The following is a 6,053-nucleotide window of genomic DNA, read 5'->3' as shown; positions in this document are numbered from 1 at the left end:
GGAAGAAAAAGGCTTCCCTATCCCCCGATTCGTATGCGTGCCTGGCGCCAAATCCTGGCGCCATCTGCATTCCTTTTGCGTAGCTTAACAACTCGGTGTTTTTTCCTGTTTTTCTCGCCAATCTTGGATTTATTCGGCTTTTCATGGCTTCTTCGTCTTCGTTGGCCTCTGATAAGTTGAGTATAGTGTCTGTTATGTATAAATGTAGGCTCTTGGTAAAATTTTGAGTGATTAATAGGATTAATCTTTGATACAAGAGCCGTAGCCTACCAGAGGTGTCCTGGACACTGTCGCTCGCTAGGTATAAATTAGTTAGTCAGAGCGACATTTCTGGTTGTTTTGCTTTAATAAATTTTAGCTATTTAGCTTTACATAGGATTTCCTTTCGTGCTTAGTATTATTTGGCGAAGTATTCGCCATTCTGGCCTACGCTAGGCCATGTAGCCTAGTCGTTTGGTCCTAGTACTTCATGCATGAATTTGGTTTTTCCGAGTGTAATTAAAATTTTATTGAAGCTTTAGGCTATATTTTATACATTTTAGACTGTGTGGAATATTTCCAAGATTGTATACGTGTGAGTTTCGGTGAATTAGGTAATCGATTCTCTTGGTGCCTAGGCTAATTGCTTATGGAGCCTTAGTATACTTTATCATACTCCCCGGTTGCTTTCTTTTCTTCGGAGAAGGTATGCAATCCCTTTCCCTCTGTTTAAGCCTTGGGCTTATCCCTAAGGGGTTTTTTCCGAATTTATTTTCGATAAAACTATACTAGGGTGTTACTGTACCTTCCTGTTCCTGTAGTTATGGTTCAAGAGGGACAGAACAACAGAGTTTTTAGTCTGAGTCTGTGTTGTCTGGCTTGGGGCAGAGTCCCCCTCGCTGACCTAACACATACAAAGGGAGCTTAGCTCCCTTAGGTCACTACCGAAGGTTTCTTTAGTTATGATTCCTTCTTTTGTGATCGACCAGACTAAGTCCTGTTGCTGTTCTCGGGGGAGGATAAGTTCTTCCCTTGGGAGTAGCAACGCCTTCCTTGCTTTGGTGCTCTGGAAGCTGGCAAGTATTGCTGGCCTTTTCCGTTAGATCTCCCTTAGGCTAAGATAAGTTTCTTGGCTGCGGGTGATCTGTCACTAAAGCAAGGTTGGCAGGACCCTCTTGTCCCTTCCCCCTCTATCTCCGTAATGGCCTAGCCATTACTGTACTGTACCTTGCCGGCCGGCAGAGCTGGCCGGCAGGGGTCTTACTGTACTGTACGTCGTTCTACTTCTGGACCTAGTATAGGTTGGGATGTGGAATTGACTCAGCCCATTGCCGGTCGGCAGAGCTGCTGGCCGGCAAGGGTCTTATGTTTTCGAGTGCTGCCCGGACCTCTCTTGGTCCCTCATCCATGCCTGCCGGCAGAGCCGGACGGCATTGGTCAAGGAAGCCTGAATTAGTTTCTCCCCTTCCTTATATGCACTCTTTCGGTTGCCGGGCTTGGAGGTAGTGTACACTCTTATCCCGGCATCCATTCTATTTTCTTCTAGTGCTGTACCTGTCCCGGCTGCCGGCCTATGAGGCCGGCAGCCGGGCAGGTGTAGTTCTCTGGTTCTTTTGCTGCCGGCTGGCATCGGTCTTGTACCTTTGCCGGCCGGCTTATGTCAGCCCTTGTCTGCCGGTCACCAAGAGTGTGGCCGGCAGCTGGGTACTACCTTGTGTAGTTGCTGGCCGGCAGCCATTGCCGGCCAACACTGGCTGTTACCGGCCGGCAGTAGCTGCCGACCGGCACAGGCATTTGAACCAGAGTGCTGCCGCCCTATAGCTGTTAAGTAGTATATTTTAAAGCTAGTTGTGGTGTGTGCCGGCCGGCAAAGGCAGGCCGTCACACATCCCCCTTATACTGTACTAGTATTCTTCTGTATAGCATATACAGTAAGAAGAAAACTATAGTAAAGGTTTTGGTACAGCACTGTATCTTCTAACACTATTGTGTTTTCTTGCACAGCCCTTTACTGTTGCCCTCAGATAGGAAGCTGAGTTCTTCCCTGTCTATTATCCAGGATTTTAAAATCATTGCTTAGGTGTGAGCTCCACCTGTTTCCTATGGAAACCGTGCATTGGTTACTCTAGAAGAGATAAACCTTTTTGATTTTATTATCTGGAAGGCTGCAGCAATGGGTTGTGAGGGAAACACAAGTGTGTGTCTTTCCTTTATGAATTGTTATGCTATAATATGCATATCCAGTGATACATAGTTCACTTGATACTCATGGAAATTTCTTCTCTTTACAGGAGGACCCTCCGAAGTGCGGAAATATTTTCTGCAATGTCCGCAGCAAGAACCTCTGCGGACATGAGTGTTGTAGGAGACACGCAGCATGCGCTGTCTCCAAGGATGATCTCCAGTATTGGGACCCTCAGGTATGTACTGTATGCACTAACCTGATTACTGAGGCTTTTGATTCCCCTAGAACGGCGGAATCAAGGGATATAGCAAGGGAAATGCTTCGTACTTAGGTAAGGGGCTTCAAGAAGAACACCTCTGGTCCTTATCTTCCAAGTGAGAAGATGAGGGCGTATCTTTTTCCCCAGGCATCAGCTGATGCAGTGATTCCCCAGTCTCAAGAGGAGATCCCTCAAGATCAATTCCAGGTGGACATGGAAGTCGCAGTTGCGATGCAAGACATCCAGTTGGATGACAGGATGTCTGACCTGGACGAACGTTTGGAAGAAGACCTCCTGGCAGAAGGTCAGGATGAAGTTCAAACCCCGGATGTCGTAGAGGATATGGTCGACGAGGTGTCGGCTACTCCGGTTCAGATGGCGGAGCCTATCCCCTCAACATCGGCTGGTCTCCCAGTAGAACTGGGACAGGCCCTCTCTTCGATTGTTGGAATGATCCAAAAAATGCAGAAGGAGAATCAGGAGAAGGCGGCTGCAATGGAACTGCGTATGCAGTCCCTGGCAGAATCACATGGGCCCCGGAAAAGGCTCAATGTGAAACACCTTCCCATATGCTCAGATGCTAACCCATGGAGGTATGCTGAGCACATGCCGATGACGACTGGAAAGATCGTCATCTCGGATAAGCTGGGTTCAGTTCCTATAGAGGAGGTAGAATTCTGGCCCAGCAAGGCATCATATCCGGACTGCTATGTCCGGCTGAGAAAAGAACCAGCTTCAAGGGAGGAGACAGAGCCGAAGGAGGTTATTATTATGGACCACGCTAAGGCTCAAGCCCTACTTTCATCCTCGATGAAAGAGAGGGGCTTCTCTAACTCGAAGGTAGCTGCATTGAGCAAGAAGCTCCCTTCTTTTGTGTCCTCTCCTGATAGAGCCTTCCCCTTTTTACAGAAAGGGTTTGCGGCTGTCCTAAAGGCAGTCGAGGCCGGCAAGCCTTGCCCCTCCCTGGAGGAGTGTAAACCCTTGTCGCTGGCCCTGCCTATGGACCACAAAGACTGGAAGGATGTCCATCTGACATTCTCAGTGGGAAAGTTGGAGGCTGATATTGCCGGACGGCAATTCGGCGAGGACCTCCCCAAGCTGTCCGAATCTCTTTTACGAAGAGAGTTCGAGACAAAAGAAAGACTGGCTGCCTCAATGTCTCATCAGACTACTCTTGAGACGATGGCAAGTGACCCCAAGGTCCATGAAATGTTCATGGTAGTGGCTAAGTCTCACCTAGCCACAGTGACGAAGGACCTTTATGGCTTCGTCAAGGCAAGGAGAGCTTGCAGGGAGTTCGTGTTCACCGGTGCTTCGGTGAGACACGAGCCAAGGAAGTTAATCTCCTCCAACATTTGGGGAAAAGACCTTTTCCCTACCGATGTGGTCAAAGAGGTTGTTGATAAGGCCGCCGTGGAGAATAGAAACCTTCTCCAGAAGTGGGGCCTGGCTATCAAAAGAAAATCTTCCCCGGATGAGGGTCCTCAACCAAAGAGGAAGAATATGAGGACTAGGCTACCGTCTCGGCCAGCCAAGCCTTATAGACAGCAACAGCAACTGCAATTGCCATTGCCTCCAGTGCCCCAGATGGTGGCACAAACCCCGACTACTTTTCAGTGGGTACCCCAGGCTATGCCAGGTCAGTCAACCACATTCACCCCAACGTTCGAAGGACAGTCTTCTTCCTTTCGTGCAAAACCTAGAGGAGCAGCCAGAGGCTCGTCTAGGCGCCCCTCAAGGGGAAGGGGATTCAGAGGTGGTCGTGGTCAGGGAGGCAAGACCTCAGGACGGCAGTCCAAGTGAAACGATACCGGTAGGAGGGAGACTGATGAAATTTTGGGATCGCTGGACCTTCGATCCCTGGGCCCAAAGCCTACTCAAGAATGGACTGGGCTGGGGCTGGTACAGCACTCCACCCCCGTGCCTTCGGTTTTTCCAACACTCCACCCCCGTTTTGGAGGAGTACGTTCAAGAACTGTTGGAGAAAAAGGTGATCCGAAAGGTGAAGTCCATCAAATTCCAAGGGAGGCTGTTTTGTGTTCCCAAGAAAGACTCGGAAAAGCTCAGAGTCATTCTGGACTTGTCGCCACTCAACAAGTTCATAGTGAATTGCAAATTCAAGATGCTAACACTGCAACACATAAGGACCTTACTGCCCAAGAGGGCATACTCAGTCTCTATAGACTTGTCAGACGCCTATTGGCACATTCCAATCAGCCGTCGACTCTCCCCCTACCTAGGGTTCAGGCTACAACGGAGACTGTACGCCTTCAGAGCCATGCCATTCGGGCTAAACATAGCCCCAAGGATTTTCACGAAGCTTGCGAGCGCAGCTCTCAAACAATTACGCCTAAAGGGAATTCAGGTAGTAGCCTACCTGGACGACTGGCTGGTGTGGGCAGCATCCGAGACCGAATGCTTGCAAGCTTCCAGTCAGGTGATCCAGTTCCTAGAGTACCTAGGCTTCAAGATCAACAGAAAAAAGTCTCGACTTTCTCCATCCCAAAAGTTCCAGTGGCTGGGAATCCACTGGGACCTTTTGTCACACAGTTTCTCCATCCCGACGAAGAAAAGGAAGGAGATAGCAGGCTCTGTCAAGAGATTTCTAGATTCCGAAAGGATATCAAGACGCGAACAGGAGAGGGTACTAGGCTCTCTCCAGTTTGCTTCAGTGACAGACCCAGTGGTAAGAGCACAGCTAAAGGATGCAACCGGAGTTTGGAGAAGGTATGCATCAAACGCGCGAAGAGACCTGAGAAGACCAGTGCCGCCTCGGCTACGTACTCTTCTCAGACCTTGGTCCCAAGCCAGACATCTAAAGAAGTCGGTTCTTCTTCAGCCACCTCCCCCGTCGATGACGATTCACTCAGACGCCTCAAAGGAGGGATGGGGAGGTCACTCTCATCGGAAAAAAGTCCAGGGGACTTGGTCCAAGCTATTCAGGACCGTTCATATAAACTTTCTAGAAGCTATGGCAGTGCTCCTTACCTTAAAGAAAGTCTCCCCGCGTCACTCGATCCACATAAGATTGGTGATGGACAGCGAGGTGGTTGTGAGATGCTTGAATCGACAAGGGTCGAGGTCACCACCTCTCAACCAAGTGATGTTAGCCATTTTCCGATTGGCGGAAAAGAAGAAGTGGTACCTGTCGGCAGTTCACCTTCAAGGAGTCCGCAATGTGACAGCGGACGCTCTATCCAGGTTCACACCGATAGAGTCGGAATGGTACTTAGACGCAGGATCATTCTCCTTCATTCTGAATCAAGTCCCTGAACTGCAAATAGACCTCTTTGCGACGAAAGACAACAAGAAGTTGCCCCTGTACGTGTCCCCGTACGAGGACCCCTTAGCGGAAGCAGTGGACGCAATGTCCCTCGACTGGAACAGATGGTCCAGGATTTATCTGTTCCCTCCTCACAACCTTCTGTTGAGGGTCCTCAACAAACTGAGATCCTTCAAGGGGGTAGAGGCAATAGTGGCCCACAAGTGGCCGAACAGTATGTGGTTCCCCTTGGCGTTGGAACTACAGATGAAGTTCGTGCCGCTACCACATCCAGTTCTGACCCAGCGAGTCCAGAAGTCGACTGTCTGCGCTTCATTACAGAAAACCCGGACCCTGCAGCTCATGAT

Source organism: Palaemon carinicauda, chromosome 23 (assembly GCF_036898095.1).
Source record: "Palaemon carinicauda isolate YSFRI2023 chromosome 23, ASM3689809v2, whole genome shotgun sequence".
NCBI classification, from domain to species: domain Eukaryota; kingdom Metazoa; phylum Arthropoda; class Malacostraca; order Decapoda; family Palaemonidae; genus Palaemon; species Palaemon carinicauda.
This window is presented reverse-complemented; position numbering follows the sequence as displayed.